Genomic DNA, 17,554 nt, shown 5'->3' with positions numbered 1-17,554 from the left:
GCCAGAGCTGTTTCCCACCGCCGGTTACGGTGGAAGGAGGACGGCCACGAGGAAACACAACATTTAAGAGTATGTAGCTTTACCAGTAACAGACAACCAAGAAGCCTGCCAACGGGTAAGGACTGAGGAATGGATAACCGGGTAAAAGTCGGAATAAGGAATAGCTTTACGAGAGATGGGACAAGAGTGGACAGATTTCCTGGCAGCAGCATCCGCACGCTCATTTAAAGAGACACCAATATGGCTGGGAAACCAACAAAAGACAACCGACTTAAATTTACTGTGAACAAGAAACAGCCAATGCTGGATCTCGACAACCAATGGAAAAACCAGATTAATGGACCCGAGAGCCATGAGGGCACTACGAGAGTCAACAACAACTACAAAGGAAAATTGACAACAAGAGAGCAGGGGGAAGAAGAGCATAGAGAATACCATAAAGCTCCGCTGAGAGGATGCTAGTCTCCGGAGGTAAGCTACACATATAAGTGTGAGCAGGAAAAACAACAGAGTAGCCAACACCGTCCACAGACTTAGACCCATTGGTAAAAACGGAAACGGGGTGGGAGAAAGAAGAAAAGTGCTCAAGGAAAAGGCGTTTTAGAACCGTAGGAGGGGTAAAAGTTTTAGTGATGCAGGTCAAGGATGTACAAAACTGCGGAGGGGGGACTCTCAACGGGGGCAAAGAAGGAACAACACGAGGAGAAATATTAGAAATACGAACGGAAATAGAATCCTGTAAGCAAGATAACCGGACAGAAAGAGGGAGGTGGTGAAGAGGAACAGGAACCGCAGGAGGGGTAAAAGTTAAAGCACGACAGAGGCGAGAGGAAGGATGTTGCAAGGACCGCGCAAGATAGCGAAGACAGTAGCGATCACGGCGGTCCTGCAGAGATAGGAAGCCAGTGTCAACATACAAGCTGAGGACGGGAACCGAACGAAGGGCACCAGAACTGAGGCGCAACCCAGTATGGTGCAAAGCATCAAGACAGCGAAGAGTAGAAGGAGAAGCAGACGAGTAAGCAGGGCAACCATAATCGAGCTTAGACAGGACGAGAGAGGAATGTAAAGCAAGGAGAGTGCGCCTATCTGCCCCCCAAGAAGTATGGGACAAGACCCGAAGGAGGGTAAGGGTCTTAGAGCACTCAACACGAAGGTAAGAGATATGGGGAGACCAAGACAAACGAGTGTCAAGGAATAACCCCAAAAGCTTCGCGGAATCTTTGTATTCAAGGGGATGACCATAAAGTGACAAAGAGGGACGAAGAACAACCCGTTTCCGCGTAAAAGTCATGGCACAAGTCTTAGAAGTAGAGAACTTGAAGCCATTACCTGTGGCCCAAGACGACACGGCATCAATGGCAAGTTGAAGCCGGCGTTGAAGGAGAGGCTAATCATCACCCTGACAACAAAGGGTAAGATCATCGACATAGAGGGCGGAGAAGACACCAGAAGGAAGAGAGGAAAGAAGACCATTGAGGGCAACCAGAAAAAGAGTAGTTCTCAGAACACTACCCTGGGGCACACCTTCGTATTGCTGAAAAGAGGCAGAGAGAGCAGTACCAAGGCGCACCCGAAAGGAACGACGAGAGAGGAAGCTGCGGAGAAAGAGAGGGAGATGACTACGAAGGCCAAAAGAATGAAGTTGAGATAGGATATGATAACGCCAAGTGGTGTCGTAAGCCTTTTCTAGGTCAAAAAGGACGGCAACAACGGAGGTCTTCGCAGCAAAAGCAGTACGAATATAGACCTCCAAGTTCACCAGGACATCTGTCGTGCTGCGGCACTTGCGGAAACCAAATTGAGAAGGGGAGAGGTGGTGATGGTGTTCCAGGAACCACATCAGACGAACGTTAACCATACGTTCAAAGAGTTTGCAGACACAACTTGTGAGAGCAATAGGGCGAAAGTCCTTAGGGGAAGTACCCAGAGACCCCGGTTTGCGAACAGGGAGGACAACGGCATCGAGCCAGTCCTCAGGGACTGACGACGACTCCCAGATCAGATTATACAGACTCAGTAAATACTGAGACGTGCTCGGAGGGAGATGGCGAAGCATCTCATAATGAATACCATCGGAGCCCGCCGCCGTAGAACCGCAGAGGGCCAGGGCAGAACGAAGTTCAGAGAGAGAGAAGGGATCATTATAGGGAAGCTGAAGATGAGTGCAGAAATCTAAAGGACGAGACTCAAGGACAGGTTTACGAAGAAGGAAAGATTGGGGAAGATGAAGACCAGAGCTAACAGAAGAAAAGTGGGAACCCAGTTCGGAAGCGACCTGCAACGGGTCCGCCACAAGAGTATCATGGAGGTGAAGGACCGGTGAAACATCGGGAACGAACTTACCCGCTATCTTGCGGATACGCTTCCAGATCTGGGCCAGAGGGGTTTCGGACGTAATTGTTGAGACATAAGATGCCCAACATTCACGTTTAGCCGTACGGATGGCCCTACGGGCCACCGCACTCGCTTTCCGAAAGAAAAGAAAAGAATCGGTCGTCTGCCTACGGCGGTGCCTCTTCCAGGCTGCACGCTTACAGCGGACAGCCCGAGCACAGTCCGCATTCCACCAGGGAACGCACTTCCGTGGACCCCAAGTGGAAGAGCGAGGAATAGAGCGGAGGGCAGCGTTGAAGACAGTGTCATGAAAAAGGAGGAAGCGCGAGAGAGGGGCAGAAGGGAGAGGTCAGAGAGAGTAGTACTGAGGGAAAATAGGGTCCAGTCCGCCTTAGCAAACTGCCACCTAGGGAAAGAGAGGGAAGGGCGAAAAGAGAAAAAGGAAACAAGGATGGGGAAATGATCACTTCCATGGAGGTCATCAAGAACCTGCCACGTGAAATCTAAGTAAAGAGAAGAAGAGCAGAGAGAAAGATCAAGACAAGAAAGGGTGCGAGTCCGAGAGTCCAAATGAGTGGGCTCACCAGAATTCAGAAGAGACAGGGAAGAAGAGAGGAGAAACGGCTCAAGGAGGCGACCCCGGGTATTCGTCAGAACGTCACCCCAAAGAGAATGACGACAATTGAAGTCACCCAGCAGGAGCACAGGCTCCGGCAAGGAGTCTAGGAGGTGTTTCAAATCAGGAAGAGAGACCGGGACACTCGGGGGGAGATAAATGGAACAAACTGTGTACCATTTCCCCACAAAGATACGAGCAGCAGAACAATGGAGAGGCGAAGGAAAAAGTAAAGGAACAAAGGGAACATCAGCCCGAATCAAGAGAGCAGAAGAATTAGAAGCCCCAGCAATGGCTGGGGGGGGGGGGGAGAGAAAGGAATAGCCACGAAAACGACCAGGACGAGCACCAAGCATTGGCTCCTGGAGACAGACACAAAGGGGCGAAAACCGCGAAATCAGAAGTTGGAGTTCGAGGAAATTGGCGTAATAACCTCGAACGTTCCATTGAAGAATGGACAACGACGAGAAGAGAAAGGACAAAAACAGAGAACAAGGAAGAAACAAAGGCGAAAGAGCAACAGAGCACGTTAAAGAATATCAGGGTCGGGATCAGGGTCAGCAAAGTCAGGGTTAGGGGGCATGGGTAAACTGAGCAAAGACGGAGGGAAGGAAACGGGAGAACAGATCAGAGGCGGGCGGGCAGGGTCCGGAGGAGGAGGAGGAGGAGGAGGAGGAAGAGGAGGAGACAACGGAGAGGAGCAGTCAAGGACAGCAGCAGGAAGATGGGGAGTAGAAAGAGGGGAGCGCACCCCAGCAAGAGCAGCAACCGAAAGGGAAGCAGGGGCCAAAGAAACCTCCATAGCAGGAACAGGGGGCGCAAGCACTGAAACGGGAGGGGAAGGAGCAACAGAGCCAGAAGGAGGAGCTGAGGAAGAAAGCGAAGCCTTCTTACCCGCCGGGGAAGAGGAAGGAGAGGAGCCAGGCTTACGCTTCTGACTTAAAGAGACCGGTGTCCCAGCAACTACGTACCGGGCAACGGATTCCAGTGTCTCAACAGGAGAAGCCGAACGAGAGCACACACGACGGCCGTTAGGAGAGCGATGGACATCCGCCCGCACCGACAGGCGGTGGGGAGAGCCGATAGATGGAGGAAGAGGATGGGAAGGAGGATCGGAGGGGGACGAGGAAGAAGACACAGAAGACACGACAGACCGGGTAGAAGGAAGGGGAACCCCAGACAGAGGACCAGGAGGAGGATCCTTCGGGAGAGAACCCAAAGGGACAGAGGAGGGGGCAGTGGGCGCATCAGGTTCCAAGGCCCGGAAACGGTTGAGAGTCTGAGGAAGGCGGGAAGGACGAGAAGAGGAAGAGCGCAACACAGGAGCATAAGAGATATTATCATAAGGCGGGAGCCGGCGAACCTGGTGCCTCGCCTCAGGAAAAGATAAACGCTCCCGGTGCTTCAAGTTGAGGACGGCTGCCTCAAGCTTGTAATGGACACACGCACGGGAGAAGGTAGGATGGGCCTCACCGCAGTTGAGGCAACGAGCCTGGGGAGAAGCGCACTCCGACTTAGAGTGACCTTCGCCACCACACAAAGGACAGAGGGAGACAGTCCCGGAGCAGCGGAGGGCACCATGCCCAAACCTCCAGCACTTGTTGCAGAGCCGAGGAGAAGGAATGTACTCCTGGACAGAGCACCTGGCACCAGCAAGAAAGACAGAGGGTGGAAGGGTCCTACCATCAAAGGTAATCTTCACAACCCGGAGGGGTTGACGGCGACTACCACGAGGGGGACGAGTAAACGTGTCCACCTGGAGAATAGAATGGCCCTGGGCAGCGAAGATATGTCGAATATCGTCGTGGCAGTCGCGCAGGTCCCGAACACCGGTCGCAACATGGGGCGGGAGCAAAATAGTGCCAACACTGGCATTCAACTGAGCGTTCTTCGAGACCCGAACGGGGGTCTCGCCAAGGCAGGATAAGGCAGCCAAGCGGGAAGCAGCATCCTGAGAAGGAGCAGCAACGACACGTGTACCGAGACGAGTGGGGTTGAAAGTAATGGAGGCATCCACGGAATCAATGAGATGTCGATGGAGGGAGAAATCGTCAGGAGGCGCAGAATCAAGAGGGAGGAGATCAAAATATTTGGCCCACGAAGCGGGACCAAACAAGGCTTGATAGGTAGCAGAACTGGAAGGAATCGAGCGAGGGCGGCCGTGACGAGGACGGCGGTGAGAACCCCGAGAGAGAGAGGGGTTAAAAGGCGCAGTAGTTACAACTAGAGAAGGAGCCGCGCCAGGGGACGAGGTAGTCACCACTGGGGGCTTGGGGCTCGACCCAACCACAGAGGAGGGAGGGGAGCAAGAGGAAGGAGTCAGAGAGGCCAAAGGAGGAGCAAGGTCGGGGCCCAACGCAGCGGAGGCTACAGAGCCCGGTCTTCCAATACGGACCGACTCGGGGGCTTGGTCGCCCACCCCACGAGCCTGAGAAGGTAAACCAGAAGAAGCCGAAACAGGGGTTATCATCTTGACGAAAAGAAGAATTCACTCACGAATGTGCCCCAACACCCACCATGGAGCCACAATTAGAGGCAGGACACCCAACAAGAAGCTATCGCCGATCTTGTCGGGGCCTCCTAGGGGTGCGTCGTGAGTATATGCCCCACAAACGCCACCTTAAGAAACCGACAGTCCGTCGAGATCGGGTTCAGTGACGAAGTGGGGATTGACAATAAAAGGTTCCCCTCGCTCTCGACGTCGGGTACTGCAGTTCTACGGGTGCAAGAGTATGCCTCCTCAAGCACCCGGGCGTCAAAATAGAAGAAGTCCAAGGGAAGAACCAGAACGAGCAAAAGGTCGGCAGGAAACGGCAAGCAGATAGGAGAAGAGGGGGGGAGAAAAACGAAACAGAAGGAAAAGGAAAAGATGCCCAGCAGAATTGGAGAGGACGGCAGCAGGAGCACAAGGCTAGAAAAGGACAGAGGACTGTCCCAAGGAGCATCACACTCCGGCAGCCGTCCACTAAGCCCCCACACGGCGACAACGAGCTGAGCGGGGAGGGGGGATTGACAATAAAAGGTTCCCCTCACTCGAGACGTTGGGTACTAGAGTTCTACGGGTGCAATAGTATGCCGCCTCAAGCACCCAGGCGTCAAAATAGAAGAAGTCCAAAGAAACAATCCAAAACAAGCAAAAGGTCGGCAGGAAACAACAAGCAGATAGGAGAAGAGGGGGTGAAAAACGAAAAGACTAAAAGGAAGACCGAACCAGCACAATTAGAGAAGACAGCAACAGAAGTTAAAGGCCAGAAAAGGACAGAGGACTGTCCCACAGAGCATCACACTCCGGCAGCCGTCCACGAAGCCCCCTCACGACGCCAACGGGCCGGATGGGGAGGGGGCACCTAATAGGAAGCTATTGCCTATCATGCTGGGGCCTCCTAGGGGTGCGTCGTGAGCATACGCCCCACAAACGCCACCTTAGGAACCGTTAGTCTGTCGAGAGCGGGTTCAGCGACGAAAGGGGGATTGACAATAAAAGGTTCCCCTCACTAGAGACGTCGGGTACTACAGTTCTACGGGTGCAAGTAAGTAATTATCAAAAGAAGGCACCAAACCGGGAAGGCTATGTAGCACCATCAAATACGCAAAATAATCAGAGGGCGCTAAATATCACCAAGGATGCCAATACGAGAACAAAAACGCATAAGGCGAACGATATCAAAAGTATCCGAGTCACCAAGAATTCTATCGAGGAACAGGCGACCGCGAGGGGCGGTCGGAAAGCAAGACACACGCTCGTCCTGGAAGTCAGGACATTCAAGAAGGACATGCACGACCGTAAGAGGGACAATGCAACTAGGACAATAAGGAGCAGGGCGGCGCTCCATCAAGTGACGATGGGTTAAGCGAGTATGGCCAATACGCAACCTCGCCAGAGCTGTTTCCCACCGCCGGTTACGGTGGAAGGAGGACGGCCACGAGGAAACACAACATTTAAGTGTACGTAGCTTGTTACCAGTAACAGACAACCAAGAAGCCTGCCAACGGGTAAGGACTGAGGAATGGATAACTGGGTAAAAGTCGGAATACGGAATGCCTTTACGAGAGATGGGACAAGAGCGGACAGCTTCCTTAGCGGCAGCATCCGCACGCTCATTTAAAGACACACCAATATGACTGGGAACCCAACAAAACTCAACCGACTTAAATTTACTGTGAACGAGAAACAGCCAATGCTGGATCTCGACAACTACTGGATGAACCGGATTAAAGGACCCGAGAGCCATGAGGGCACTACGAGAGTCAACAACAACCACAAAGGAAGACTGACAATGAGAAAGCAGGAGACGAAGAGCATAGAGAATAGCATAAAGTTCTGCTGTAAAGATGCTAGTCTCCGGAGGCAAGCGACACATATAAGTGCGATCAGGAAAAACAACAGAGTAGCCAACACCGTCCGCTGACTTAGACCCATCGGTGAAGACAGAAACGGAGCGGGAGTGAGAAGAAAAGTGCTCGAGGAAAAGGCGTTTTAGAACCGTAGGAGGGGTAAAAGCTTTAGTGATACGGGTCAAGGAAGTACAAAACCGCGGAAGAGGGACCCTCCACGGGGTCAAAGAAGGAACAACACGAGGAGAAACATCAGAAATACGAACGGAGAGAGAATCCTGTAGGCGAGATAACCGGACAGAAAGAGGGAGGTGGTGAACAGGAACAGGAACCGCAGGAGGGGTAAAAGTTAAAGCACGACAGAGGCGAGAGGAAGGATGTTGCAAGGACCGCGCAAGATAGCGAAGACAGTAGCGATCACGGCGGTCCTGGAGAGACAGGAAGCCAGTGTCAACATATAAGCTAAGGATGGGAGTCGAACGAAAGGCACCAGAACTGAGGCGCAACCCAGTATGGTGCAAAGCATCAAGACGGCGAAGAGTAGAAGGAGAAGCAGACGAGTAAGCAGGGCAACCATAATCGAGCTTAGACAGGACGAGAGAGGAATGTAAAGCAAGGAGAGTGCGCCTATCTGCCCCCCAAGAAGTATGGGACAAGACCCGAAGGAGGGTAAGGGCCTTAGAGCACTCAACACGGAGGTAAGAGATATGGGGAGACCAAGACAAACGAGTGTCAAGGAATAACCCCAAAAGCTTCGCGGAATCTTTGTATTCAAGGGGATGACCATAAAGTGACAAAGAGGGACGAAGAACAACCCGTTTCCGCGTAAAAGTCATGGCACAAGTCTTAGAAGTAGAGAACTTGAAGCCATGACCTGTGGCCCAAGACGACACGGCATCAATTGCAAGTTGAAGCCGGCGTTGAAGGAGAGGCGAATCATCACCCTGACAACAAAGGGTAAGATCATCGACATAGAGAGCGGAGAAGACACCAGAAGGAAGAGAGGAAAGAAGACCATTGAGGGCAACCAGAAAAAGAGTAGTGATCAGAACACTACCCTGGGGCACACCTTCGTATTGCTGAAAAGAGGCAGAGAGAGCGGTACCAAGACGCACCCGAAAGGAACGACGAGAGAGGAAGCTGCGGAGAAAGAGAGGGAGATGACCACGAAGGCCAAAAGAATGAAGTTGAGATAGGATATGATAACGCCAAGTGGTGTCGTAAGCCTTTTCTAGGTCAAAAAGGACGGCAACAACGGAGGTCTTCGCAGCAAAAGCAGTACGAATATAGACCTCCAAGTTCACCAGGACATCTGTCGTGCTGCGGCACTTGCGGAAACCAAATTGAGAAGGGGAGAGGAGGTGATGGTGTTCCAGGAACCACATCAGACGAACGTTAACCATACGTTCAAAGAGTTTGCAGACTCAACTTGTGAGAGCAATAGGGCGAAAGTCCTTAGGGTAAGTACCCAGAGACCCCGGTTTGCGAACAGGGAGGACAACGGCATCGAGCCAGTCCTCAGGGACTGACGACGACTCCCAGATCCGATTATAGAGACTCAGGAAATACTGAGACGTGCTCGGAGGGAGATGGCGAAGCATCTCATAATGAATACCATCGGAGCCCGCCGCCGTAGAACCGCAGAGGGCCAGGGCAGAACGAAGTTCAGAGAGAGAGAAGGGATCATTATAGGGAAGCTGAATATGAGTGCAGAAATCTAAAGGACGAGACTCAAGGACAGGTTTACGAAGAAGGAAAGATTGGGGAAGATGAAGACCAGAGCTAACAGAAGAAAAGTGGGAACCCAGTTCGGAAGCGACCTGCAACGGGTCCGCCACAAGAGTATCATGGAGGTGAAGGACCGGTGAAACATCGGGAACGAACTTACCCGCTATCTTGCGGATACGCTTCCAGATCTGGGCCAGAGGGGTCTCGGACGTAATTGTTGAGACATAAGATGCCCAACATTCACGTTTAGCCGTACGGATGGCCCTACGGGCCACCGCACTTGCTTTCCGAAAGAAAAGAAAAGAATCGGTCGTCTGCCTACGGCGGTGCCATTTCCAGGCTACACGCTTACAGCGGACAGCCCGAGCACAGTCCGCATTCCACCAGGGAACGCACTTCCGTGGACCCCGAGAGGAAGAGCGAGGAATAGAGAGGAGGGCAGCGTTGAAGACAGTGTCATGAAAAAGGAGGAGAGCGCGAGAGAGAGGCAGAAGGGAGAGGTCAGGGAGAGCAGCACTGAGGGTAAATAGGGTCCAGTCTGCCTTAGCAAACTGCCACCTAGGGAAAGAGAGGGAAGGGCGAAAAGAGAAAAAGGAAACAAGGATGGGGAAATGATCACTTCCATGGAGGTCATCAAGAACCTGCCACGTGAAATCTAAGTAAAGAGAAGAAGAGCAGAAAAAAAGATCAAGACAAGAAAGGGTGCGAGTCCGAGAGTCCAAATGAGTCGGCTCACCAGAATTCAGAAGAGACAGGGAAGAAGAGAGGAGAAACTGCTCAAGGAGGCGACCCCGGGTATTCGTCAGAACGTCACCCCAAAGGGAATGACGACAATTGAAGTCACCCAGCAGGAGCACAGGCTCCGGCAAGGAGTCAAGGAGGTGTTTCAAATCAGGAAGAGAGAGCGGGACACTCGGGGGGAGATAAATGGAACAAACTGTGCACCATTTCCCCACAAAGATACGAGCAGCAGAACAATGGAGAGGCGAAGGAAAAAGCAAAGGAACAAAGGGAACATCAGCACGAATCAAGAGAGCAGAAGAATTAGAAGCCCCAGCAATGGCTGGGTGGGAGAGAGAAAGGAATAGCCACGAAAACGACCAGGACGAGCACCAAGCATTGGCTCCTGGAGACAGACACAAAGGGGCGAAAACCGCGAAATCAGAATTTGGAGGTCGAGGAAATTGGCGTAATAACCTCGAACGTTCCATTGAAGAATGGACAACGACGAGAAGAGAAAGGACAAAACCAGAGAACAAAGAAGAAACCAAGGCGAAAGAGCAACAGAGCACGTTAAAGAATATCAGGGTCGGGATCAGGGTCAGCAAAGTCAGGGTTAGGGGGCATGGGTAAACCGAGCAAAGACGGAGGGAAGAAAACGGGAGAACAGATCAGAGGGGGGCGGGCGGGGTCCGGAGGAGGAGGAGGAGGAAGAGGAGGAGACAACGGAGAGGAGCAGTCAAGGACAGCAGCAGGAAGAGGGGGAGTAGAAAGAGGGGAGCGCACCCCAGCAAGAGCAGCAACCGAAAGGAAAGCAGGGGCCAAAGAAACCTCCGTAGCAGGAACAGGGGGCGCAATCACTGAAACGGGAGGGGAAGGAGCAACAGAACCAGACGTAGGAGCTGAGGAAGAAAGCGAAGCCTTCTTACCCGCCGGGGAAGAGGAAGGAGAGGAGCCAGGCTTACGCTTCTGGCTTAAAGAGTCCGGTGTCCCAGCAACTACGTACCGGGCAACGGATTCCAGTGTCTCAACAGAAGCCGAACGAGAGCACACACGACGCCCGCTAGGAGAGCGATGGACATCCGCCCGCACCGACAGGCGGTGGGTAGAGCCGATAGATGGAGGAAGAGGATGGGAAGGAGGACCGGAGGGGGACGAGGAAAAAGACACAGGAGACACGACAGACCGGGTAGAAGGAAGGGGAACCCCGGACAGAGGACCAGGAGGATCCTTCGGGAGAGAACGCAAAGGAACAGAGGAGGGGGCAGTTGGCGCATCAGGGTCCAAGGCCCGGAAACGGTTGTGAGTCTGAGGAAGGCGGGAAGGACGAGGAGAGGAAGAGCGCAACACGCGAGCATAAGAGATATTAGCATAAGGCGGGAGCCGGCGAACCTGGCGTCTCGCCTCAGGAAAAGATAAACGCTCCCGGTGCTTCAAGTTGAGGACGGCTGCCTCAAGCTTGAAATGGACACACGCACGGGAGAAGGTAGGATGGGCCTCACCGCAGTTGAGGCAACGAGCCTGGGGAGAAGTGCACTCCGACAGAGTGACCTTCGCCACCACACAAAGGACAGAGACAGTCCCGGAGCAACGGAGGGCACCATGCCCAAACCTCCAGCACTTGTTGCAGAGCCGAGGAGAAGGAATGTACTCCTGGACAGAGCACCTGGCAAGAGCAAGAATGACAGAGGGTGGAAGGGTCCTACCATCAAAGGTAATCTTCACAACCCGGAGGGGATGACGGCGACTACCACGAGGGGGACGAGTAAACGTGTCCACCTGGAGAATAGAATGGCCCTGGGCAGCAAGGATATGTCGAGTATCGTCGTGGCAGTCGCGCAGGTCCCGAACACCGGTCGCAACATGGGGCGGGAGCAAAATAGTGCCAACACTGGCATTCAACTAAGCGTTCTTCGAGACCCGAACAGTGGTCTCGCCAAGGCAGGATAAGGCAGCCAAGCGGGAAGCAGCATCCTGAGAAGGAGCAGCAACGACACGTGTATCGAGACGAGTGGGGTTGAAAGTAATGGAGGCATCCACGGAATCAACGAGATGTCGATGGAGGGAGAAATCGTCAGGAGGCGCAGAATCAAGAATCAGGAGAGCAAAATATTTGGCCCACGACGCGGGACCAAACAAGGCTTGATAGGTAGCAGAACTGGAAGGAATCCAGCGAGGGCGGCCGTGACGAGGACAGCGGTGAGAACCCCCAGAGAGGGGTTAAAAGGCGCAGTAGTTACAACTAGAGAAGGAGCCACGCCAGGGGAAGAGGTAGTCACCACTGGGGGCTTGGGGCTCGACCCAACCACAGAGGAGGGAGGGGAGCCAGGGGAAGGAGTCAGAGAGGCCAAAGGAGGAGCAAGGTCGGGGCCCAATGCAGCGGAGGCTACAGAGCCCGGTCTTCCAATACGGACCGACTCGGGGGCTTGGTCGCCCACCCCACGAGCCTGAGAAGGTACACCAGAAGCAGCCGAAACAGGGGTTATGACGAAAAAAGAATTCATTCACGAATGTGCCCCCACACCCACCATGGAGCCACAATTAGAGGCAGGACACCCAACAAGAAGCTATCGCCGATCTTGCCAGGGCTTCCTAGGGGTGCGTCGTAAGTATACGCCCCACAAACGCCACCTTAAGAACCGTTAGTCTGTCGAGAGCGGGTTCAGCGACGAAAGGGGGATTGACAATAAAAGGTTCCCCTCACTAGAGACGTCGGGTACTACAGTTCTACGGGTGCAAGAGTGCCTCCTCAAGCACCCATGCTTCTAAGTAGAATTAGTCCAAAGGAATAACCAAAATAAGCAAAAGGTCGGTAGGAAAAGACAAGCAGATAGGAGAAGAGGGGGGGGGGGGGGGAAAGGAGAAAAACGAAACAAAAAAGTTAAAGGAAAAGCGATCCAGCACCATTAGAAGACAGCAGCAGTGCAAGGCCTCCAAAGGACAGAGGACTGTCCCACAGAGCATCACACTCCAGCAGCTGTCCACTAAGCTCCCCTCACGGCGCCAACGGGCCGGATGGGGAGGGACACCCAGCAAATAAAGCGCGTTTGTTTTAAAGGATCCACTTGTGCTGGATACGCTCAATCCTTTCATCTACCACCGAAGAATACACGGGTCTCTGCAAAGTGGATGCACAGGGTTGCAGTACACTTGTGCACCGTCACAACAGGAAGAGCGAGGGAGTCACTCATTACTGAAGACTGAACACCGAGCCACTGACAATGTCAAGTTACCACCTATTGAAGGTAGGGTGGCTGTAGGAATTAAGTGAAGAGATATGCAGTTAAAGAACTGCAGAAAGTATAACACTTTTCCAGAGAAATGGTCATATTTAATGAGCATATTAATTTTAATTTTCGATTAACTTTTTTTTTCAATTTACTGTATTAAGAGGTCCAGCAGACCACCACGTTCCCCCCCCCACCCTCGTGCATCTGCACCCAAGTCATATAGTCAGTGATGAAAGTATCCTCTTTAGACTTATTTACCAGGTAGTCAACCTTCGAGTATCAGTTTTATAGATAGCCTAAGAACGCTGCCATTAAAGCTTTAAGTACCTTGTATATTTTAGTCTTACATTAATAGTCAGTTTTCTCCTTTAGCACTGTGGCTGTTACGTTTTCACGACTTTCCTGCGATGTGTTTCGTGGGATCACTGACCATCTCTATGGTTCGAGTTGCCGAATATTTAGTTTGTTTACTAGACATCCCGCCCAGGAAATATTTCCCCATGTATAACACGCACTATCGGAACCATTAGAATACAGCTTATAAGTATCTACTCCATCTTACCAACTGCTTAAATTTTTGAACAGGCAAACAGACATTTACTGTGGACACAAAGTTACCTATTAAAAAGAACAATTCTTGAATAAAGTTTAATAGACCATACAGACCGATAATGTTAAATGTTTAATATTACGTTCTTTAAAAATCTTAGAACGGATGAAGGTTCTACAGCCCTCTATAACCGTAGCGGGCTCCGGGGACGAGGACCGTGTCGGTGACTGTGCGGTAGTCTGTGAACACTGTGCTCTTAGTATTTATGTTTGTTCTCACCAACGTTGTCGTGTACGACAGCCTGTGGGGAGTAAATTGGACAATTAATAGTTATTCTTTCAAGTAATGAAGAGACTGGCAGTTACAGTACAATACTGTAGATCTGGCATCGAACTTACACTTGGGTAGCAGTAGTAGTGTAGGTAGTCTGCACGATTACGTACGAGGTGTGGGCGATTGTCACGTAGTCTAAAGACCTTTCAGTCACAATCCTGAAGTCCGACTGCACGTACGTGACCGTTAGTGTCGAAGGTCTGAAAAGTACCGTTGTCTGGAGGGCTACGCGGTCATCCACCGGCGTCTGTGCCACCTGTGAAAGAATACTTAAACTAGTCCAAGGTCAGCGTCCAGACCATCGTTTATCACAATACATGCCAAGTACTCACCGCGCGTGTTCCAGTGGTTACAGTCTGGACGGTGAGGGAAGTGAGGGTGACAGCCACACTCTGGAAAGCCTGATCAGTGAGGGTGACGAAGCGGTCGATGGTGAAGAGCTGGGTGACAGTGGGGTTAAATAGTGCATCCACTCTGCTCACTCTAGGACTGCCATACCTTGCACCAGCGTAAGGAGCCGGACCGCTGCTGCCAGAGGTAGCTCGAGGCCCGCTGCTAACTTGTCCAGCTCTGTCACCGCTGCCTACTCCTTGGCCAGAACTGCCAACTGGACCGCCGCCGATGCCTTGGCCGAGGTTAATACCTACTCCTTGACCGCTGCCAAGGCCTAATCCAGCACCCAAAAGTGGACCGCTGCCGACGCCCGGGCCGCCACCTACAACTGGACCGCTGCCGAGTTGACCCGATGACCCCTGAGAGCTGGTACTAGCCGCACCTTTGGTCTGACTGCCATAACCAGAGCCAGGCTGATGGGTTAGAGGAAGGCAAACCATTTAAAAGGTACATGCAAATACGCCATTGTAAGTCATAAAATTACAAAGAAATCACAGGTCTAGGAGCTGCGTACAGGCACTGGTGCGCCATAGTGGCTATACAAGTCTTATAGTACAGTAAAGTAAACCAAAAGACCGCTCCAAAAATTTAACAAAATCTACACATTTATAAAAGTATGCTCTAGATGTTACATACCTGTAAGGTTAAATTTAAGCAGTACCAAATAGTTAGTTGTAAAGGCCAATTGTTCATCTTCCACTCATAGGGAATGATGGAAACTATTCATTAGACTCGTTACAAGCCTTAATGTGACCCTTTACCACTGAGCATTCATGGTTGAGAAGGGCCTTAACCATTGGTATAATTTTCTAATGTTTTTTTTAAATTTTACTACAGTAAAAGCGTTATGATAATGCTATGATTCGACTAAACTTTTTAGTGGTACTAGTACCTTATTATTTAGGAATGAGAGATCTATTACACAATATATGAACCAACAAAACAATTTAGTCTTAAAATTCAGAAGGAACATTGTATACTAATATCAATATAACAAAGTTAGAATTGTTTAGGCTGCGACTACGCTAGCACGACATTCGTGACTTTTATGCCCCCCCTCCCCCGCGATTTAGGCAAATTAAAATCCAATTTTCGTAAACAAAATTGGAAGGCGACGTTTACTCACGGTAGGAAGTTGTGCGACGACTAGATTTTGAGATATTACCAGGGTCGTCCATATTAATAGTACCCAGGAACAGGAAAACATCTTTGAGAAGGAAAAGTTGCTGCATGAAAGTTAAATCAATAAAATCATCTGATGCTGTACAAGTTTGATCAAGAAGTGCTGGAGGGTGGTTATAATTTACCTTAAGTGTAAAAAGACAGACGATCAATTAAAGTGAAACACTATATAGTTTACCTCCAATTATCAGGTGTTAATTAAACTTAAGCTTGCATTTCCTATAGCTTTTTAAGTATATTTGAACAAATTATCTGTGGGAGAGTATACTGAGAATATAAGGACTAAACACAAACCACCCAGATACCACCTTCATTGTGGAAGAAAAGTAAAACACCAACTAACGTCACACAACACCGGTTCCATAACATTCATGGATTTAAACAAATAACAATAACTATCCTTTTATACACAAACCTTGAAGCACGGAAAGAATGTTTTCACCTCAAAAAGTTGGGGATTGAATGACAATTGCAGGAAGGTGGCCCGACTCGTTGCCTTCCCCACACACTATAAACATACGCACTAACAAGAGACTATGGAAGAAGGATAGGAAAGCTCTCTATAAAATATATAGATCATGTAACACCCAACCCAACGCTCACCCGGCCTAACAGTGCCATCTATTGACGAGTGTGCCAACTACAGGAGAAAGTGGTACTATTGCATTCCCCTTCCCTCTAACATTACATCATTGACTTTCTTTATTTATTGGAAAAAGATCTTTGTTTCTTAATTATGTCGTGTTAAATAGTTTGTGGATAACTTCATTAATTACAATGTTTTCACTTATTTTACCGTGTTTAACTTCCTATATAAAAACAAATATTAAACAAATATGAGTCCATAATGTCACCTTACCTTGAGTTACCTTGAGGTGTTTCCGGGGCTTAGCGTCCCCGCGGCCCGGTCGTCGACCAGGCCTCCTGGTTGCCGGACTGATCAACCAGGCTGTTGGACGCGGCTGCTCGCAGCCTGACGTATGAGTCACAGCCTGGTTGATCGGGTATCCTTTGGAGGTGCTTATCCAGTTCTCTCTTGAACACTGTGAGGGGTCAGCTAGTTATGCCCCTTATGTGTAGTGGAAGCGTGTTGAACAGTCTCGGACCTCTGATGTTGATAGAGTTCTCTCTCAGAGTGCCAGTTGCACCTCTGTTTTTCAACGGGGGTATTCTGCATATCCTGCCATGTCTTCTGGTCTCATGTGATGTTATTTCTGTGTGCAGGTTTGGGACCAGCCCCTCTAATATTTTCCACGTGTAAATTATTATGTACCTCTCCCGCCTGCGCTCAAGGGAGTACAGTTTTAGGCTCTTTAGTCGGTCCCAATAGTTTAGATGTTTTACTGAGTGGATTCTAGCAGTAAAGGATCTCTGCACGCTCTCCAGGTCAGCAATTTCTCCAGCTTTGAAAGGTGCTGTCATTGTGCAGCAGTACTCTACTCTAGCCCTTAAACTGCGCAACGCGCCTGCAGGCTCACGTCTGGTTTGCGCAACGCGCCTCCGGGTATTTGCATTTTTCACGTTCCATTCAAAACTCCCGCGGCTACATGGGGTTCACATCAGCTTCCTCAGGGCTCTTGTAAACAGACACCATCTTTAAAAAAAATCGTGGTCCACATTCCCAGGTGTGAGAGCCTCAGTAGTGTGTGAGCAACCAAGGCTGGCGCTCGCAGCATGAGCGCACAGCACTGCTGTTCTACATGTGACCACAGCATCGCCTTAGCTAATAATGTCAAAATATATGTATAACTTGTATTATTTAGCTATGATAGTGTTATATTAGAGCCTGAGTGTGATAATGACTGGGTACAATGTTCAAATATCAGTGATTCAATGCTGTTCACGATGTTCACAGCGCTAACCACAGCACCACAGCATTATTTCGTTCATCTAGGAATCTTCAAATGATTTCTTAGGTTCCTTTTCAAAATAAACGTGTGGTCAATTATTCATTTACAGGAATTAGTGACCAGGATTGTGATAATAGCAGGAATGTGGTTATAATTAGCGTTGTGCGTAGTATTGTGGAAGGAGGAATTTTGATGAGGGAGGGAGGGCGAGAATTGAGGTAGCCTCATTGTGTGTGTGGCTGCCACTCTTGTTTTGCTCACCATACTAGCTTAGTGGTTC

The 17,554-nt window shown here is 50.4% G+C and overlaps 1 protein-coding gene across 1 annotated transcript in view; it reads right to left on the bottom strand.

Annotated features, from left to right (window-relative positions):
• Positions 1 to 15,863, bottom strand: part of LOC138352621 (uncharacterized) — a 55,784-nt gene extending 39,921 nt beyond the window's left edge. Inside the window, exon 1 of the mRNA XM_069305119.1 lies at positions 15,840 to 15,863. The gene's annotated coding sequence lies outside the window, so the exon portion shown is untranslated. The remainder of the gene's footprint in view (positions 1 to 15,839) is intronic.
• Between the last annotated feature and the right edge of the window lie 1,691 nt (positions 15,864 to 17,554).

This window comes from Procambarus clarkii, chromosome 54 (genome assembly GCF_040958095.1).
Source record: "Procambarus clarkii isolate CNS0578487 chromosome 54, FALCON_Pclarkii_2.0, whole genome shotgun sequence".
Taxonomy (NCBI): Eukaryota; Metazoa; Arthropoda; class Malacostraca; order Decapoda; family Cambaridae; genus Procambarus; species Procambarus clarkii.
Note: the sequence above shows the minus strand (reverse complement) of the source record. Positions and strands in the feature narration are given on the sequence as shown.